At 38.9% G+C, this 20621-nt stretch overlaps 1 protein-coding gene across 3 annotated transcripts in view; it reads right to left on the minus strand.

Annotated features, from left to right (window-relative positions):
• Positions 1-20621, minus strand: part of LOC128604116 (adhesion G protein-coupled receptor L3-like) — a 344541-nt gene that overhangs the window by 192087 nt on the left and 131833 nt on the right. The window lies entirely within an intron of this gene.

The raw sequence follows: 20621 nt of genomic DNA on the forward strand, positions 1-20621 counted from the left end.
TTACTTTATAATCCTGTCAGAAATCCTGTCAGGTTAGCATATAACATCGGGCTAGAATGAGCAGTGAAATCGATTTATGAATACGACTTAAAAATCCTGACAGGTTAGCTTATACGTATCAACTGTCTATCTGACATTAGCAGAGAGAACGATAAGTAAAATTTGGACATGACTTAAAAATCCTGTCAAAAATCCTCTTTGTTTAAGCTTATATTAGCAATAAATGTTAGCAATGTGAATAATTAGCATTTGTAAATGTGACTTTACAAATCCTGTTCGAAATCCTGTCAGATTAGCTTGTGTAAGCCAGCAAACTACTGTTAAGGGTGAAAATGATTAGCAATTTATAAATATGACTTAGAAATCCTGTCAGAAATTTGCTTGGGTTAGCATATATCAACCATCTAGCTAACATTTATTAGTTAAAATGCTAGAGAAATATCCCTGTCGGGAATCCCTGATTCGCTTATATTAGCAATAAATGTTCCAGCATTTTAGCATGTATAAATATGACTATAAATAATCCTGTCAGAAATCCTGTCAAGTTCCCTCATATTAGCCAGTGAGCTAGGGTTAATAGTGAAAATGATTAACATTTGTGAAAATGACTTACAAATTATGTCAGAAATCCTGTCAGGTTAGCTTATATTAAAGTGCACCTATTATGGTTTTTCAGATATTACCTTTCATGTAGTGTGTTATAGAGCTGTTTGTGAATGTAAAAAGTCTGCAAAGTTTCAAAAATCAAAGCCCACGAAAAACGGAGTTATTGACTCCCAAAAGAAGGAACCGATTCTGAACAGCGAGTCGTTAGTGATTCCAGACTTACTTCCTGTACTAACCTACGTAGGTTCGTAACAAAAAACCACGCCTCTGGTCTTCATTGGCTGTTCACGAACAGACGGAGCTGAAAGACGTTATGGTAGTGGGCGTCTCCTTTTTGAAACACGCTGACAGCGGTAGACCAATCACAACAGACTGACCAATCAGAGCAGAATATGCTCTCTGAAAGGAGGAGTTTAGAATGAATCCTTTAGAACGGATCATTGAACGAGTCGTTTGTGATACTATGAGGGGGAAAAAAAAGGTAATGCTGCAGTTTAAATTATGAGCACGTTAAAGTGTTTTTTTGACCTTGGATGCATGTAAATCTATTGTATGAGACCTTTAAAACAAAATTAGGCACGTTTCAAAACTATAATAGGTGCACTTTAACCATGTAGACAGCATTATCAGTGACAATAACAAACAAATAGGAACATGAATTTTAAATATATATATATATATATTGTCAGGTTAGCGTATATCAACCATCTAGCTACCATGAACAGAGAAAATGCTAGATAACAATAAACGATCCTCTCAGAAATCCCACTTGTTTGGCTTATATTAGCAGTGAGTGTTAGAAGTGTGAATTGCTAGCATTTAAATATAAATAAGACTTCATAAATATTGTCAGTTTCGCTTATGCTAAGCATGTAAACTAGCATTATCAGTCACAATAACAGACGTTTATGAATAAGATGTACCCTGTCCGAAATCCATTTTGTTTATATTAGCACCTGTATCCCTGTACTTTTAGTCAGAGGACCTAGAGATAGCACTGTGGCTTTCCTGCTTATACAGGTTAAAAGTGACAAATATTTGTACCTTAAACTTTTAGTGTTTCTTTTTTCCCCCACTAAGTCACTCCATTATAGCTATTACTACTATGGCTGTTTATTTGTTGCTAGTGATTGTTTTGTTTTGAGTCACAGATTGAAAGATGGGACAGAACAGCAGTAGGAGACATGATTGAAAACACTTTCAAACTTTGAGGAGTTAATAGATTATTCACAACACAGCTTTTTTTTTTTTTTAATCAAACTGCACATGATGAACAAATCACACTCAGTGCTAATGTGTGTGACTGTGTGTGTGTGTGTGTGTGTGTGTGTGTGTGTGAGTGCGTGTGTGTGAGTGCGCTCTCGGCGTCTCTTTGATTGTCTCAGTCCGTTAATATTACACTGTACATCTATCTGAGCAGTCTAATTTCCCACATGCTGCACAAACTATTCATTCTCATCTGTGGCTACAAGCACCAGAAATCATTTCATTTCTCTCTCTCTTTCTCTCTCTCTCTCTCACACATACACACACAACGGTTTGTCTTACTATTCTTCTGAGGACCTCCCATTGACATCATTATTATGACATGCAGCTAATTAATGCTATGCAACATCTAAACCTAACCATAAAATTAACTTCGGTAACCAAAAGGAAACCGTTTTGACTTTTTAAATAAAAATCTGCAGATGAAAAAACAACCCCCCCCCACACACACACACACACACACACACACACACAAACACACACACAAACACACAGGCGCCAAAAGACATTCACAGCGCCACTTATTATATGCAGTATATATAGCAAAAAGGGGATAATGAGTCTCACAGTGATACAATATTAATCACTGGAGTAAAGCTCTTAAAGATGGCATTAGTGTCTCTCCGTTTCACCAGACACTTAAACATCACCTTCAGCAAAGCACTCAAACGTACGAATTGCCTCTCGGCAGAGAGAGTTGAAATTACAATTAAAAAACTGCAGTAAACTGACAACAAGCTCAATGTACCATGAATGTGGGTAGAAAGAAAATGAGAGCGCTGTAACTTCAGAACCTCTCGTTTCTCCTCCCCGTGTTCATTTTCACCAATCAATTGGCGCGTGTTAGTCTTTTGCGGTGTGAACATCTACAGTTTGTTATGGATCAATATGCATCACTGAAAGAAAATATGTTCACAGACGCTGAAGAATTCGATAACAACTTCGCTTGCAGATGCTCGCCTGGCTGGAAAAGTCTTTCTGCAATTTAAGGATTCATTTTGAAATCGAGATGTGATCAAACAAACAAGCAACAAGAGGCACGGCTATGGAGGGCAGGAACATTTTAAATGCAACTCTCTGGCTAGCATTTTGGCCACAGGTAATTTCAAGCTAAATTTTAAAAAAATAAATAAATAAAAATACAAAAGCAGGCTACATTGGAGATAGGGCTGCATTATCAGAAGTGATTGGGAGGGAACATTAGACTACAGTTGCTGCGATGGCCTTGAGACTGCAATTACCACATGCAGTTTTGTACTCAGGTTTCCTTTAGTGAACAGTGGGACTAGTTCAACAAACAGACTTCATGTACAAACCATAATGAACTTTCTTTTACTTTCACACTATCCGTTGTTACCCAGATGACGACGGGTTCCCTTCTGAGTCTGATTTCTCTCAAGGTTTCTTCCTCATATCATCTTAGGCAGCCACCGTCGCCACCGGCTCGCTCAATAGGGATAAATTCCCACACTTAAAATCTGTGTCCTGTGTTTATATATTTCTGTAAAGACAATGTCTATGGTTAAAAGCACTATACAAATCAAATTGAAGCACAGGGATTCAAACCCTCAATCCTGGAGGTGCAAAGCAAACATGCTAACCGCTAATCCACCTTTCCACCCCCATTGCCATCCATCATATGAATAAATCTCCTCTGTAATGGGTCTTAAAAAATTTGAAGTAAAAAAATAAATTCAAAAAAGAACTGAAAAAGAATTACTGCAACCAATGTGGTTCACTAATTCAGAAGTTTAAACAGCAATAACAAAACCACAAAAATGAAACAAAAAATGTTAAATAAAAAAGTAAATGAAGTTTAAAAAAAAGGAAAGTGTAAGAATATTTTTCTAAAAATAACAAAGGGTAAAAATATTATTTATTTTTGATTTGTTTTGTTTTATGGCAAGTGCGTATGTTTAATCTAACCTTATCTAAAATGATGCTGTACGTGTCTCAATCATTAAGAATCTTTCTAATATTATGGTATTTGATTTCCTAAAGATGTAAAAATAAAATAATTTGTTATACACTGTGCAAAAATGGATTGTAGATTGTACGTACTGCAATGTTAAAATGTCCGGCTCACTCAGTTACCTTCCATAAAGGTGAACAAATGGGCAGCAGGGTGGCATTTCTGTTGCAGCTGCTGTTATTGCTATAACCTGTGGTGTTGTTATTTTGACCTGTGCTCATTATTCCTACTGCTCGGACCTGATTTATGTTTTATTTTTCTTGCAATTTGAAAAGATCTAAAGTATTTGTTTTTTTCCTCATCAGTCTGGGTCTTTTTTCCCCACTTTGTGCAAGTTTCGACAGGTCTCAAGATCTGGTGAAGATTGGACAAAATTTAGAGGAGGGGTAGCAAAATTGGCGTTGAAACATTAGCAAAATTAGGTGGAAGCATTGTCGGCATGTTATTATAACTTTTGACCAGTAAGTGGCGCTGTCAAGAAATTTGTTGCATAGCCTCAGAGCATGGTCCTGAATGTGCCTACAAAAGTAGCGAAAAAAATCTTTTTGACTAAATCAAAGATGGGCGACAGGAATGTACACTTGAAGGCTGGTGTGTGTGCACGTCAGCATACTCCAGGGAATTACAAAGAAAAAAGAACTGTGCTTTTAGCACAAATTCTTCAAATGATATAAGGAAAAAAATTAAGTCGTTACAGTACTTGACCACAATGTGGTGCAGTCACAAAGTCAACCTATCAAGTTATGCAAGATACTTATCAAGTTTTGAGATGATTCGTAAAGGAATTGCTGAGATTGTTTTTTGTTTGTTTGTTTGTTTGTTTTGCATTTGCCAGTACGTTACAGGAGAACGGTTTTGAATATCAAAATTCCTTTGAGCCAAATTTCCTGTTTGGTGCCATCGCTGTCATATTGGCCCATTACAGGCAAACTGTTTGAAATATCAAAATTCTTTTGAGAATTATTGTGAGGTTTACTCTGAAGATGGCATGTACTCAATTTGGTAATGATTGGACAAAATTTGTAGGAGGAGTAGCGAAAAGGAAAAAAAACAATTTTTCGACAAAATCCAAGATGGCGGAAAATCTAATTCATGACCAGAAACGGACTTCCAAATTAGGCCCAAGTTTGACCCGATGGTGGCGCCAGAGCATTAGCTGCACTTGGCCCAAATTTGTTCAGATGTTCCTTAGACCCTCCACAATCAGTGTGCTAAATTTCACAACTTTTTACCAGACAGTTCTATGGGCTGCCATAGACACCCTAGCCAGAAGAGGAAGAAGAAGAAAAGGTAGAATAACAACAGGGTGCCTACGCACCTTGGGTGTTTGGCCCCTTAATAATAATAATTATGATGATGATGATTATGATGATGATGATGATGATTATCATTATTATTATCATTATTATTATTTCATTTAAAAATTATATTAAAAATTCCAAGTCAAGGATTTTGATTTGACTTGATTTTCCTCTCAGTCGGGCCACTTTGGAGAAAATAGAAAAGCTCAGTATCAGTTCAGCATAAACCGCAGTTTCAAAAAAGTGTAATGTGCATTTGCATAACACACTCATGTGCAGTTCTATAGACTATAGATGGCAATTTTCTTGCCTCACTGATTCACAAATAGTCACAGTATTTATGAAGAAGCAGGCTGATTGCCCCTCTTTCTCTGTGTGTGTGTGTGTGTGTGAGTGTGTGTGTGTGTGTGTGTGAGAGAGAGAGAGAGAGAGAGAGAGAGAGAGAGAGAGAAATCAGCCCCAGATTAGTGAGGTTTCAATCAGATTAGAGAGGTTCGAATAATTTGGTCAGAAGAAAATAGCTCTTCGTGTGGTCATTGCAAACTGAAGCAGCTCTCAACATTCAACTATCCTCTACCCCCCTCTCTCATTCCTCTTGCCCTTCCACCCTGAGACCAGGAGTGACATTTAAAAGTCATCAACACAATCTTATGGGCCACACACACACACACATCAGCCCAAGGGTCTGGCCTTCATTATCTCACACACAAAAGGGAGGAAAACTGTTGAAATAAATGGCTGAGGGATTTACTTTCCTCTCTCTCTCTCTCTCTCTCTCTCTCTCTCTCTCTCAGAGGATGCATGTCTGACGACTCTTTCTGCATTGTGACATGACCGACAGCCTCAGACAATAATAGCGCAGGCCGTCCGTTTGTTCCTTAACCAGTCGGTTTAAACAGACTGCAACAGGAACGCGGCGCTCTTGTACACTCATCACACTAAACACGCTTCAGAGAGCGTCTCACACCGGACAGCGTTAACTTTCACCCTTTTATAGTGAGATATTCTTAAATAATAAACACTCTCACTATTAATAGGAACTTTCATCAGTCAAACAATCACACATTTCTATAATCCACACAAGTTTTCCTCGCACACCTGAAATACTTCAATATATTCATATTTGTTTATGTTTGCCTTCAGCTTTGTCTTTTTATCTTGTAAGCCACTTATTTATCCATCTACTAAACATTTTAAGATGTTTACATACCCAAAAATCTGCTGAACAAGTTTCAGTGACTAAAATAATGTTCCCCCCATGTGTGTGTGTGTGTGTGTGTGTGCGCGCATAGGGCAGCTGCTTTAAGCCTCTTTCATGCTTAAACCCCAGGACATTATTGGCATGCTTTATACCTTATATGGTAATGTTTAAACTTTGCACTATTTCCACTATTTTACTTTGACTCGTGGAATGGGCAGAAATTATATTTTGTCCTCAACATGATGGCCAACAGCTCTTTCACTTATCTCGTTTTCTTCTTTTTCTCGGTGAAATTTGCCTGTCCTGCTATACTGTCGCTTCACTGTGCTCATGTTTAAATCAGCTGCATGAAAATACATCAGTGTGTTTTTCTCAAAAATGTATCTTAAGAAACGCTTCTCAACATTTGTACTAGATCTTCACACTTGACCTAGTATGAAGACATATGGCAACGATTAATTTATCTCCAATTTTCTGATAGACAAAACTACTATTTTCTACTATTCCATCCATCCATCCATCTTCTACTGCTTATCCTTCTTCAGGGTCACGGGGAAACCCGGAGCCTATCCCAGGGATCATCGGCGGAGTACACTCTGGACAGGGTGCCAATCCATCACAGGGCACACTCACATACACACTCACACACCCATTCATACACTACGAACACTTTTGGACATGCCAATCAGCCTACCATGCATGTCTTTGGACTGGGGGAGGAAACCGGAGTACCCGGAGGAAACACCCGCAGCACGGGGAGAACATGCAAACTCCGCACACACAGGGCCACGGTGGGAATCGAACCCCCGACCCTGGCGGTGTGAGGCGAACATGCTAACTACTAAGCCACCGTGTGCTATTTTTTAAAAAAAAGTTTAAGCTTTAACTTTGACATTACAAAAAAAAAGTCATATCACATGACCAGGAAGCGCTGTTTGGACATGGCATGATGTAGTTCATTCATCATCAGGACTCTCAAAAATATCTTACATTTTTCAATATTTAGGCAACATTTTATTAACAAGTTAATATATTTTGATTATGCTGTTAAATGTTAATATGTCATTGTTGCCATATGGCAACAGCATGTGATAACAGAACTGTGGTCTGTGCAGTCATGAACTGAAAGACCTACAAAGACAAGGCTTCTCTAACAGTATATTTACATTGTTTCACATTCAACCTAAGGAAAACAGTTGTAATTTCAGACATTTTGCAATTTCACCTTATTTTCTAAATGTTATGTTTCAAGAGAACGAATTAAAAAGGAACTTCAACCAAAACATGTTTGTATGTATTTTTGTAGGAGTGAGTAAATCCATGCATATACTTTTTCCAACTGTAATTTCTTTCTAGAAGATATAACTTTTACAAGCTTACGAGGTGGCAAAAAAAAAAAAACCCTATGCAATTTATAATCTGTAAAATCCAGTAATCTCATTCATTTTGTGTTATTTCTGACTATATGATACTTTCCACACCGTTGCACGGTACATCCTGTCATGTTTTATTCATAATTTACTTCTTAGTTTAATAATATGAATCATGAACTAATGGCAGCTATTTTTCCTGCTTCTGAACACAACTAGGCTACTGTTTGTTCGTTGAGTAACTAAACCTAGCTGTGACCTAACTAAACTAAACCTAACTAAATTAGCTAGTTGATTATAATCGCAGAATGTTCTGGCAATCCAACATTCAAACATATTCGCAAATGTTACACTTCAGTCAGAGTGACAGTTTGGTCTGCGGTGTTTCTCAAACCTTTTATGGACCAGAATGCCATTCCTTACATCGAGAAAGCAGAACTGTCAAACTTCAAATGTTTTGTTGAGTCATCACTCAAAAATAGGCAAAAAGAGTCTTAACTTTTTTTTTTTTTTACCCGAATAAAAATGGCAGATGATCCAATCAACTTATAAATCTGGAATGACGGACAACTGCATAGGTGTTTGAACTGCGTTGTGATATTAACTGACTCCATTGGAAGCCCCGCCCCCTTCCATCCATTTCACGTTAGACATGTTTTGTCTGGTGCTCTCGTCTCAGCTCGATTTTCCCACTTGAAAAATGCACTAACGCGACATCCACGCTTTCTCTCAAGGTTAATGGAGAACGTTTTGAGTACTTTAATGTGAACCAAAATCAATTAACGTCTTCAACTTAGCTAACACTGAGAAAGTATACACCATAGGTACAGTGAGGGAAAAAAGTATTTGATCCCCTGCTGATTTTGTACGTTTGCCCACTGACAAAGAAATGATCATTCTATAATTTTAATGGTAGATTTATTTGAACAGTGAGAGACAGAATAACAACAAGAAAATCCAGAAAAACGCATGTCAAAAATGTTATAAATTGATTTGCATTTTAATGAGGGAAATATGTATTTGACCCCTCTGCAAAACATGACTTAGTACTTGGTGGCAAAACCCTTGTTGGCAATCACAGAGGTCAGACATTTCTTGTAGTTGGCCACCAGGTTTGCACACATCTCAGGAGGGATTTTGTCCCACTCCTCTTTGCAGATCTTCTCCAAGTCATTAAGGTTTCGAGGCTGACATTTGGCAACTCGAACCTTCAGCTCCCTCCACAGATTTTCTATGGGATTAAGGTCTGGAGACTGGCTAGGCCACTCCAGGACCTTAATGTGCTTCTTCTTGAGCCACTCCTTTGTTGCCTTGGCCGTGTGTTTTGGGTCATTGTCATGCTGGAATACCCATCCACGACCCATTTTCAATGCCCTGGCTGAGGGAAGGAGGTTCTCACCCAAGATTTGACGGTACATGGCCCCGTCCATCGTCCCTTTGATGCGGTGAAGTTGTCCTGTCCCCTTAGCAGAAAAACACCCCCAAAGCATAATGTTTCCACCTCCATGTTTGACGGCGGGGATGGTGTTCTTGGGGTCATAGGCAGCATTCCTCCTCCTCCAAACACGGCGAGTTGAGTTGATGCCAAAGAGCTCCATTTTGGTCTCATCTGACCACAACACTTTCACGCAGTTGTCCTCTGAATCATTCAGATGTTCACTGGCAAACTTCAGACGGGCATCTATATGTGCTTTCTTGAGCAGCGGACCTTGCGGGCGCTGCAGGATTTCAGTCCTTCACGGCGTTGTGTGTTACCAATTGTTTTCTTGGGGACTATGGTCCCAGCTGTCTAGAGATCATTGACAAGATCCTCCCGTGTAGTTCTGGGCTGATTCCTCACTGTTCTCATGATCGTTGCAACTCCACAAGGTGAGATCTTGCATGGAGCCCCAGGCCGAGGGAGATTGACAGTTCTTTTGTGTTTCTTCCATTTGCGAATAATCGCACCAACTGTTGTCACCTTCTCACCAAGCTGCTTGGCAATGGTCTTTTAGCCCATTCCAGACTTGTGTAGGTCTACAATCTTGTCCCTGACATCCTTGGAGAGCTCTTTGGTCTTGGCCATGGTGGAGAGTTTGGAATCTGATTGATTGATTGCTTCTGTGGACAGGTGTCTTTTATACAGGTTACAAGCTGAGATTAGGAGCACTCCCTTTAAGAGTGTGCTCCTAATCTCAGCTCGTTACCTGTATAAAAGACACCTGGGAGCCAGAAATCTTTCTGATTGAGAGGGGGTCAAATACTTATTTCCCTCATTAAAATGCAAATCAATTTATAATATTTTTGACATGCGTTTTTCTGGATTTTCTTGTTGTTATTCTGTCTCTCACTGTTCAAATAAATCTACCATTAAAATTATAGAATGATCATTTCTTTGTCAGTGGGCAAACGTACAAAATCAGCAGGGGATCAAATACTTTTTTCCCTCACTGTAACATCAGTTAGCTATATTTATTAAGGATCCACCAATAAAACAGTGAAAACATTTTACGAGTTACAAGTTATTTATAAATAGCGCTCTCTCTCTCTCTCTCTCTCTCTCTCTATATATATATATATATATATATATATATGTGTGTGTGTGTGTGTGTGTGTGTGTGTGTGTGTGTAGTGTATATATATATACATACATATACATACATACATATATATATATATATATATATATATATATATATATATATATATATATATATATATATATATATATATATTCCTGTCCTTAAGGCTATCGATTCTTCCTTGTCAGGGTTAGGAGTTTTGAGAAGGACATACGCAGTACCGCTCTCAAATTTGGCCAAAATACGGAGATGGATTTGTTTTAGACGGTGTCCAAGCATATTACCTATCAAGGGAGCAGCCTAATGATTGAAATGCAACCACTGTTTCCATTCTATTGTAGAGTTTAGGCTCAAATCTAAAAAAAAAATACAATACACTGTGGAATCCAACCCTTTATTGTAAAGTCATCATTTATGAAATCGGGCCGCTGAACAGATTTGTAATCCGACACCGTTTTTGCATGAGGACCACCATGGGGAGAGCTTTTAAATTTTTAAGGTGACATATTGTAAAGCTGTCAAGTTAAATCAAATCCAGGATGAGGCTGAAATACATGCAGCCGGTATTGTAACTCTTCTCTTTCTGTCTCTCTAACTGGCCACAGGAGTCCATATGAAATAGTGCACGGGATTTAAGTTCTCTAAGGCAATATTAAACATATGGAACCCATATCTGACTCGTCATGTGCTTCAGAGAACGGGTTTCTCATTTCAGCCTCTTTTTTTTTTTTTAACTATACAGGCTTCAGAGTGATAAAACAGACAGACTGAAATTCTGTCTGTGTGTGTGTGAGAGAGAGAGTGAGAGTTTAAGCTCATCACAGAGACATGGTAAATGCTCTCTGTGTTCACAATGAACAGAAAGCGAGTGTAAGTGTGTGTGTGTTTGTATGACAAGTGCATAAGATGATTTAAGCTCATCAGACAGACATGGTAAACAGTGTCTTTACCTCTTATCGCGAGGTTCATGCTGTTCTGTAGAGACAGAATGTGAGTGAGAGCTTGGGTGTGTATTAGCCAGTGAAAGCGCAGCAGACGGGAACGATAAACACTGTCTTCACCCCTCGCCGCTGCGCTCGCAGTGTCCTGCAGAGGTGCTGATTAATTAACGCATGAATCAAAGTGTCCTGATTATAGAGGAAGCCGAGTCGCCCACTTTCTCAGAGCTTAACAGTCCAACAACATAGCCTTTTAATCCACCCTTTTCGAAATAATCTTAGTTGTAGCACATCAAGCTAACTCGTTAAACACAAACTGAATATACATATTATGTTTTAGGTTTCATACTCGCTTCAATGGCAGATTAGAATCACTGCAACTTCTTCCAAGGTTTGCTTTTCTTCGTAATGTCCATGTATCCATTTAATGACGGGTATAATGGGTATATGGGAACTAAGTGCAAAGTAGGAACTAAAGTTCCGAGTGGGGAACCAATGAAACGTTGGACCTCGTGTACAACATGAGAACATGAAACAAGGAATCATTCGAGCCAGTTGTTTGTTTTGTAGCTTTACTGATTTATACCTAATTTGCATATAATTGAAATAAAATCTCAATTGTAATAATAACTTCCCCGATAGTTCCTAGTGCGATAAGCGGTGCTTTCGCATGTTTTGTTCTTTGATTGTTTCGAGATGTCTACATATTTCCACGTCATGCACTTGGTCCTTCTGTGTTCTTGCTTCTCGCCATCTAGTTATGCTGTGAGCGTGTTTTTTGTTTGTTGGTTTATTAGTATATGGTTATTATTCAAAACCTCCGTGCAATTATTTCCTGGTTTCGTGTATTTCCCGAGTTTGTTATCATGCAATTCAGATGTCACCATCACTGAAATCGAGGCTCCCTGTTGAACACGTACGTAGAAAATGAAGTCGTTCGTTGCTTTTTTACTTGCTAGTATAAGCGTAAATGTAGTGTAACCAGTGGGGGCGCTAGAAATGTGGACGTTTAGGCTAGTGCTTGGGGAAATTTTAGACAAATGAACAGTTCAAGAGTTATTGGGATAATTCAGAGTTCTTGGCTTCCTAAAACCTGGAACTCTTTCTGAGAATGAAACACTCCAGTTATAAGATTCTACATAATACCTTCTTCAAACGGACAACTAAATAACAGTAAGCGGTCTAAAATGTAAACTGAAACCCAAAACCTGAAGAAAAAAAAAATAGCCAGATTCAATTAACAGCAAAATTGCATCAGGTTTTTTTTTTTTTTTTTTAAAAACATATATCATGTTTAATTTTATTTATACATATTACATATTATGTCGCATAATGGTTATGATGTGTTACAGCTTAGCAAGTGAGGTTCATTAGAAAATGCATACTTCCAAAAGCTCTTCAGTGTCTCCTGAACCTGAAAACATGCTGAATAACACTCTTATAAGTTTAAACATTGACAATCATAATCACACTGTAGCAACAGAGTGTCCTAAATAAAGTGATTTGTCACTAACATTTTTAAAAAATATTATATCAATATTTTTTTACACTGACCTGTGTGTTAACTTGACATCAAAATTGATGAAAGCTGTTATTTTACAGTGCCTATTATCCAGTGGAATAAGCCTTTATGAGTTCTTACATTGATTTATATCAATTGTTTGAACACTACCCTTAAGTAAAGGTTATGTGTACAGTTATTGAGGCAGGATGTGAGTAGGTAAAAAAAAAAAAAAAAGACGTCAGTGTTATTCATTCATGGTGAAAGTTTCAAGTGGAGGTCAGAGCACAGACAGGTCAAAAAGGAAGAATCTGTAATCAAAATGAGAACACTGGCACGAATAGAGAAAACAATCAAAGAGGGACCCGGAACAGGTGAGTACAATCAGTAACATAGCAACTAAAATAACAGCACTGTGTCAAAATAAACATAAGAACATAAGACATAAATGTAGCGTTCAGTAGCATGCCGAGAAATTTGCTGAAGCGGAATTTGTCCCAATGAATAAAGTATTAAAAATGTGTTCATTTGTATTGAATTGAATCTAAATTAAAATGTATTTATCACTCTTTTTGGGTTTTTTTTCTCGAACTTGTATATCATTCTTCTTCAACATTCACGTCTGCCTTCTTCAACTTGAATACAATTTCTCAACATTCTTTCCAGCACACCAAAAAACGCATGTTTGACCCTTGTTAATCAATCTCCTCTGATTGGTTATTTAACCGGACCCTCAAGCTGAGAGACGCTAATCAGCGTCTATTGACCGAATCCAAAAAAAGCCTTCCGAGCTCGTCTGGAAACATGGACAACGAGAGAGGGGCTGATATTTTGGTTCGCTTGATTGCTGAAAGCAGAGTGACAGGACTCTCGCACTTGACTGATAGCTTCTGATGGCTTGACCAATGAACCAACTAAGCTAATTAGCTTCAATCTGTCCGCTGAACTAGCTCTGCTCTCATGCCCTCGCTGCCTCGCACAGGCTATTTGTTTTCCTTCCGCTGTTCCAGCATTGACATTTCTGAACATCGTGGCTGGCCACCGGAGTGAGAGTAACCTTCGAAGCATGAGAACGTGTTCGCCTCTCCTGTCAGTCAGAACAAGCAAGAGGGAAATTAGCCTTGCGTGTTGGGAAATTAGCCGGCAGCACATAGTGTGAATAGAGATGCATGGGCAAGAGTGCAGGCGAGGATTGTGTGAATAATAATTGAACCACTCCGGATCGCACCCTGGCTCTGCTTACTTACAAATTTTTGCTATGGAAAACAATTATTTATTTATTTTTTTACTCTGACAATAAACCATTAGAAGTCTGTATTTGTGCTAGCGCAGCTAAAACTCAAGAAAAGATTAGGTAACTCTCTGTTCAGGGCCAAACAAGGAAACTTGGCTAATTAAAGGCTTTTTTAAAATCCTTTTTTTTCTGATGAAATTCCGAGCAAGAATGACCTTACAAATGTGCAAAATGTATCATTTCATTCATAATATGTGTGGAGGCCTGCGAAAACCCTACCCACGATGAAACTTTTCTAGAGTTTTCTGAACTCAAATGTGTTTCTCTTTTGTAAAGTAAAAGTCTAGCCTGCTGGAAAAAAAAAACCCCATGAAACCATCACAGAAATTCTAATGGTTTCCACTACACATACCATTACAAACCATCAGCTAACCATTAAAACCATTACAATTACAGGTCCTTAATTGTATCCACTTGACATAACATGCCACCAATAGAAGACAACAAACTACCAGTAGAGATGCACAGGGACCATTACAGTTTTCAATAAAACCAATACAATTCCCATTATAACCATTAAAACCATTACAAATTCTATGAGGGTGTTTATGATTGTTTTGTTTTTTGTGTGTGTGTGTGTGTGTTTTTTTTTTTTTTTTTTGTGGTTCACCCCAAAAGGGAGAAAATCACATCTAAAGATTCCATCCAGACTCTAGCATAGGAGCATCACAGACATTTTGACAGCTTTTGGCTTTATTTATTAGACAAACTGGACTGATTAGTTTTATGTCTGTTTAGCTACAGCACATGCGTAGTCTGTGATGCTATGCAACAGTTTGTTAAAAACATGAATATGTGAGGAAATCACACTAAGCTAGCAATGTTTTAGACATCTTTAATCATGTTCAGGCATTTGTTAAACTGGCTCCTTGCATACTATGATGTATGCATGAAGAACATGAAAAAAAATTTTTAATTTTCACGTCGTTATTGGGTTCTCGAAGTTGAGATGTCAAAATATGTTCTAGGCAGACAGACCATTTTTGTTGTGTTTTTTGGGTTGATTTCAACACCAACAACAACGTTGACGGGTTTTCCCAGACCGCCAAACATGTTTCATCATTTATATTGAAATTCATATGAATTCATTTCCCCCATTGGCCCTTATCTATCATGGCCTCCTAATAATCTCCATCCCTGATTTGGCTACATCACTCTCCTCTCCTCTCCACTCCACTAATAGGTGGTGTGTGGTGGGCGTTCTGGCGCACTATGGCTGCCATCACATCATCATCCTGGTGGATGCTACACACTGGTGGTGGTTGAGGAGATTCCCTCCCATACAATGTAAAGCGCTTTGAGTGCCTAGACAAGCACTATATAAATCTAAGTACTTATTCAATTAGATCTTAAGCATAATAATGTTGGATAGGATTGAGCACATGGTTTTGTGATACATCAATCAACACAATCTTATTTGTATGAGACACAATACCGCAACTCTGGGATACCAGTGGCTTCAGTCCTGTGTATGTGTGTGCGTGTGTGTGTGTGTGTGTGTGTGTGTGTGTATAGAGATTGAAGGGGTGTTGGCAGTGGTCAGTCCAGCACTGTTTATCAATTTCCCCTTCATTTATCTTCCCTTTTCATCTCTCTCTCTCTCTCTCTCTCTCTCTCTGGCATTCTTTCTTCAGCACCTTTTACCTCCACATTGCTTCAGGAATGTTATCAGCCAAAACTAACACCACACAAAGGCATGCACACACACACACACATGCACATATACACAGAGCGAGTCAGGCTTGACTTTTAACTTCCCTGGATGGCACTCAGAATTTAATTGAGGTCGTCTAAACAAGATACGACACAGAGAGAGAGAGAAAGAGAGAGAGAAAGAGCGAGAGAGAGAGAAAAAGAAAAGCATTTCCGCTCTCACACACTCATTCACACACACTACATTCAAGCCACTCCAAATTCAGCTCTTACACATCCGACACACAACCGACGACAGGTATGGGAAATATCCATAGCAAACAGGGGTGTGATTACATCTTAACACGCTGGTGTACCACAATAATATATATGAATACCACAAACCCTCACAAAAAAAACAAAACAACATTTATATTGTGGGTAAATAAATAAATGAATCGGAAGCATGAAATTGATTAATTTTCATGAAATTGATTCAACATTCAAAACGTGAAGTTGCCACTTAAATCCACCAAAAAAAAAAGAATGTTTGAAAAGATTAAGAAACTTTGGCAGGTCATTACACCTGGTCAATTGCTACTGGACATTTCTATATGACTGAATAGTTTGTGCTGGCGGAGATATCTGATATTAATCTGTGCAATTGTGCTTGACCGATCAATGGTGTGCACCAGTTTAAACCTTACTTGTATGTCTGGGCTTGCATGATCCCTGGGCAAGAATGCTAACCCAATAAAGCTGTACTTAGGTCTGGCATAGCTCATGTGGTGGTGGAAATACGTGAAGGACTGTGGGTAATTTACCACATGTGGAAACATGCTAAAAGCTCCTGTCAATTTCCACTACTTCAGAAATGTCGCTGCTGGTCAGTTGCTATTGGACATTTCTGTTTGGGTTTCCAATTAGTCTGAAAAAGCTCCAGAAGCCTGTTCTCTAGCCTGTAGGGATGAAAACAAAGCAGAGTGCTGCGACTGACAAGCCTTCCCTGGCAGATCTGACTCCTCCCGCTGATATTTTTAACCAGCCCCTCATCCGGCAGTTACAAAGCCGTGATTTGATACCAATTACTGCTCAAAGCCCCTCATATTTACTTACATAATACGGACCAGAAATTAGCAATACATGCAAATTAAACGTGATTTCATGCGTAATCATAGCTCTTTTGTCTCAGCGAGCATCCAACAGCATGATTCCAGGGCCGGTATGCAAATCCGTGTGGCTGTCACTTTACTCGAGTGCTGCCAACAAACTAATCTGACCCATTTAGAAAACAAAGGCTGGAAAATAGAACTTCCATTTCATCTATTTATCCTACAGAGAAGTGGAAAGAGTGAAGGAGAAAAGAGGTGTTAGAGGGTAAACTGACACAAAATAGATATTTCTGGGGGCTGTAAACACAATGTGGTGTGTTCTGGTCATACATAATTTATCCAATGCTTTTTTATTTATTTTAAGACATTTGTTTTCTTCTACTACAAGCTAAAATCCATCTATAGTTGCTGTATTAGTATTCGTTATTAACGTCATTATACTTTCATGATATGTCTTGGTGACAGCATTGCAATCTTGCTATCATTCCCCAGTGATCCGTTGTCGACTCCCTAATAGCGCATGGTATTAGGATACTGGGTGGGAAGACACCAACTATCTGAGTAGGACTTGACTAAGAGCTACTGACTAAACCCTGAGCACTCAAGAACACATTATTCTAAATTATTTTGCAGAAACTTTGCTGAATCAAAAGAACAAACATTGAAGGATCCCAGCCAATAACCAAGACTCTTCTATACTTCCCTGCTCAATATTCTCCACTCAACAGTACTGTCCACCAAATATAAGATTGTTTGACCACAATTGTGCTCTACACAAGCAAGCAGATTAGCTTTTATTATGCTCTGGATTCACAAAAATGCTCTGCACATGAAACAAGCCTCAGCAGGCACTCAGACCAATCACATCCAGGTAGCAAACTGATTTTGGGCCACTGTTTAGCCAACATCAGTCATCCCTTGGAACAACATTATCTGAACAACATTTTTTACACATTGGGCCAATGTTGGGCTAACAGACTTCCAGCCATATTTAAATCCACTTTGTCAGTTTGGAAGAAACAGTGGCAGGTTTGTTATGTGTGGATTTTTTTTTACAATAATTGGACCAGTGTTGGCACAATGTTGTAAAGCGAGGGCCAACATACCCACTCAAAAACAGATGCTGGATCAACATCATTTTCCTACCTGGAAAAGCTCTGCTCATGCTTGCTACCTATTGCTATAATGATAATGAGTCTTTATTGATCATGTATACATATGCACGGTGAAATTCTTTTCTTCGCATACCCCAGCATGTCAGAACGCAGGGTCAGCCATGATACAGTGCCCCTGGAGCAGAGAGGGTTAAGGGCCTTGCTCGCTCAAGGGCCCAACAGTGGCAGCTTGGCAGTGCTGGGGCTTGAACCCCTGACCTTCTGATCAGTAACCCAGAGCCTTAATCGTCAAGCGTAATACAATTAATCCAAGTACCATAACACTGGGTTTAAACCTGCAGTAACACCAGCACAGTGGCCAGAAGTCCTTCTTTCAATGACAGTTGGCCTTGTAATGTTCAATTTAGTCTTTCTAAATAGGTCTTTCTGCTACAAATCCATGGCAGTGATCACAATTTCGCAAACACAGTTTTCTGCTCATTCTAATACCACCAGTCAGTGATGGGCATCCTCTGACATTTTGGCTAAAAATGGGTAAGACGCCTCATTATTAGGGGGAAGACAATGGTTTGGAGTGGTTTTGCATACATTTGATAGCTAACTATGCCGTTTGTATGGTTCTATCATGCTTGCTATGTGCCACCAGGGAAACTCATGCAAAAGGCAGTGAACTTAAGAAAGGAATCTGAGACCTGTAAATATTGCTCCTGAGCAGACCTAAGACAATATATTTAGGAATGAGTCTAGATTTCAGGTAGAAGCTAACGTACAGGATTTCACTGAGTGTTAGAAAGAAATCAAAATGAATTTGTTGTAAAAGTATTCCAACAACTTTAAACTGAAGCCACAACTGCCTTGTTGAACAAAATCAAACAATAGAAACCATCAAAGAAAGTCGAATGGTTTCCACTACAAATACCATTACAAACCGTTTAAAACTAATTACCATTATTGGTCCTTAATGGTATCCAATAGACATAACATGTCACCAATAGAAGGCAGCAAATTACCAGTAGAGACCCACAGGGACCATTACAGTTTCCATTAAGACCAATATAATTTCCATTATAACCATTAATAGAATAGAAAAACAGAAATAGTTGAACGATCCTTATAACACATCCAAACGTACGGTATGCATGGCTCAGAAAAGACCAGCTAGCAAACCTTTAGAATTTACTTTAAGGTTATTGAAGGTTGTTTAAATCCAGCTAATCTAACCAAGTACAAGCGAATGAAATGTTAGCTGTGTTCAGCTGATCGTGAGCTCTAATACATAACATGTAATCGATATTTTACTTTTAAAGGTATTTCCAGGTTTTAAAACGGTTACCAAACATTTCTCAGCTGTTGCGAGTCACTTACAAATCTCCTAAGTGGCCTTTTGATGCTTCAGCTTCAAAAAACGTCGACAGATAAAGCTAGCGCTGCCGCTAACCTGAAGTGGCTGCTAAGCAGTGACTGAAGGGCAAAGAAAGTAATACAGGGCATTTCAGGTCATTTAAAAAACATAATATAATCATTAATCATTCATTAAAGGGTAATGAAGCGTTCCACGGTATCAATTCATAACTGATACAGTCAGATTTACCTCAGAATTTACACGGAAAAGTGTACTCTGTGGTAAACGTGTCTCCTGACACACACGTTTGTCACGGCGTGTCTGGAAAAGGACGAGTAAACTTTCACGAGTGTAGTCGTCCTTTTCCAGTTCGTGTTTTCATAATAATATTTCAGATGAGATCAAGGATCCAGACTGACGTCTCCCTGTGACTCAGCATCACAGAAACAAGCTGTACTTCTGTCACACAAACAACAAACAACAAACAACAAACAGGCAAGAAAGCTAAACTCCCACTCGTCGCCTCGGCAGATTTTTCCTCTCTCTGTCTGTCTCACTTTGAAGCCGAGTGTGTGTGTGTGTGTGTGTGTGCATTGTCTCGCCGCGAACAGATCTTTGGGACACAAACACTTCCCTATGGCCAATACTGCAGCAAGAGGAAGAGAGAGAACGAGAACAGAGCGTGAGGGAGTACGAGTGAGCGTGAGAGTAGAGGCCCTTGCACACGAACAAAAGAGTTTTTGGTAGGAATACAACAAATACGAAAGAAAGAAAGACTGTTTTACAATAAAAGCACGTCCTAAGGTGTTTCACTCCTCTCACACGACCAGAGTTTTCCAACAAGCGTTTTATTGATTAAAGAAAAACCCGTTGTCATTTTTATCCATGAAGAGTTGCATTCATTATGGTTACATTTATCATCCGTCAGTTATGCATTTAGTGTGCAAGACCAGGCATATGTGAAAAGGAGAAAAGAAGGGACAACAGGGGAAAACATGAGAGGAAATGTAAATTCGAATCTCAGATGATTTAGTACTTATTAAGGCTTTTAACGTGTCAATTTGGACAACTTTTCAAGGAGCCACAGACACAGATTTCAGTGTTTCAGCGGGGAACGCACACCTGTGCCTCGTCTCCTGTCTGGCACAGTCATGCTTTTGTAGGTTTTATCTCAGATCTGTCTCTCTCTCTCTCTCTCTCTCTCTCTCTCTCTCTCGCTCTCTCTTTCACATGCACACACACACACACACATACACGTGACACACGTGTCTCCTTTACAGTAATGGGAGATCCATCTCTATTTTTTTCCCTTTACTATCTCTCTCTCTCTCTCACACACACTCACATTTGCATCCCTCCTGTTTTCCGAAAGATAAAGAGAGAAAAACAGATCGTGAGCAAGTCACAGGG

The sequence above is a fragment of the Ictalurus furcatus genome, chromosome 29 (genome assembly GCF_023375685.1).
Source record: "Ictalurus furcatus strain D&B chromosome 29, Billie_1.0, whole genome shotgun sequence".
In the NCBI taxonomy this organism is placed as follows: domain Eukaryota; kingdom Metazoa; phylum Chordata; class Actinopteri; order Siluriformes; family Ictaluridae; genus Ictalurus; species Ictalurus furcatus.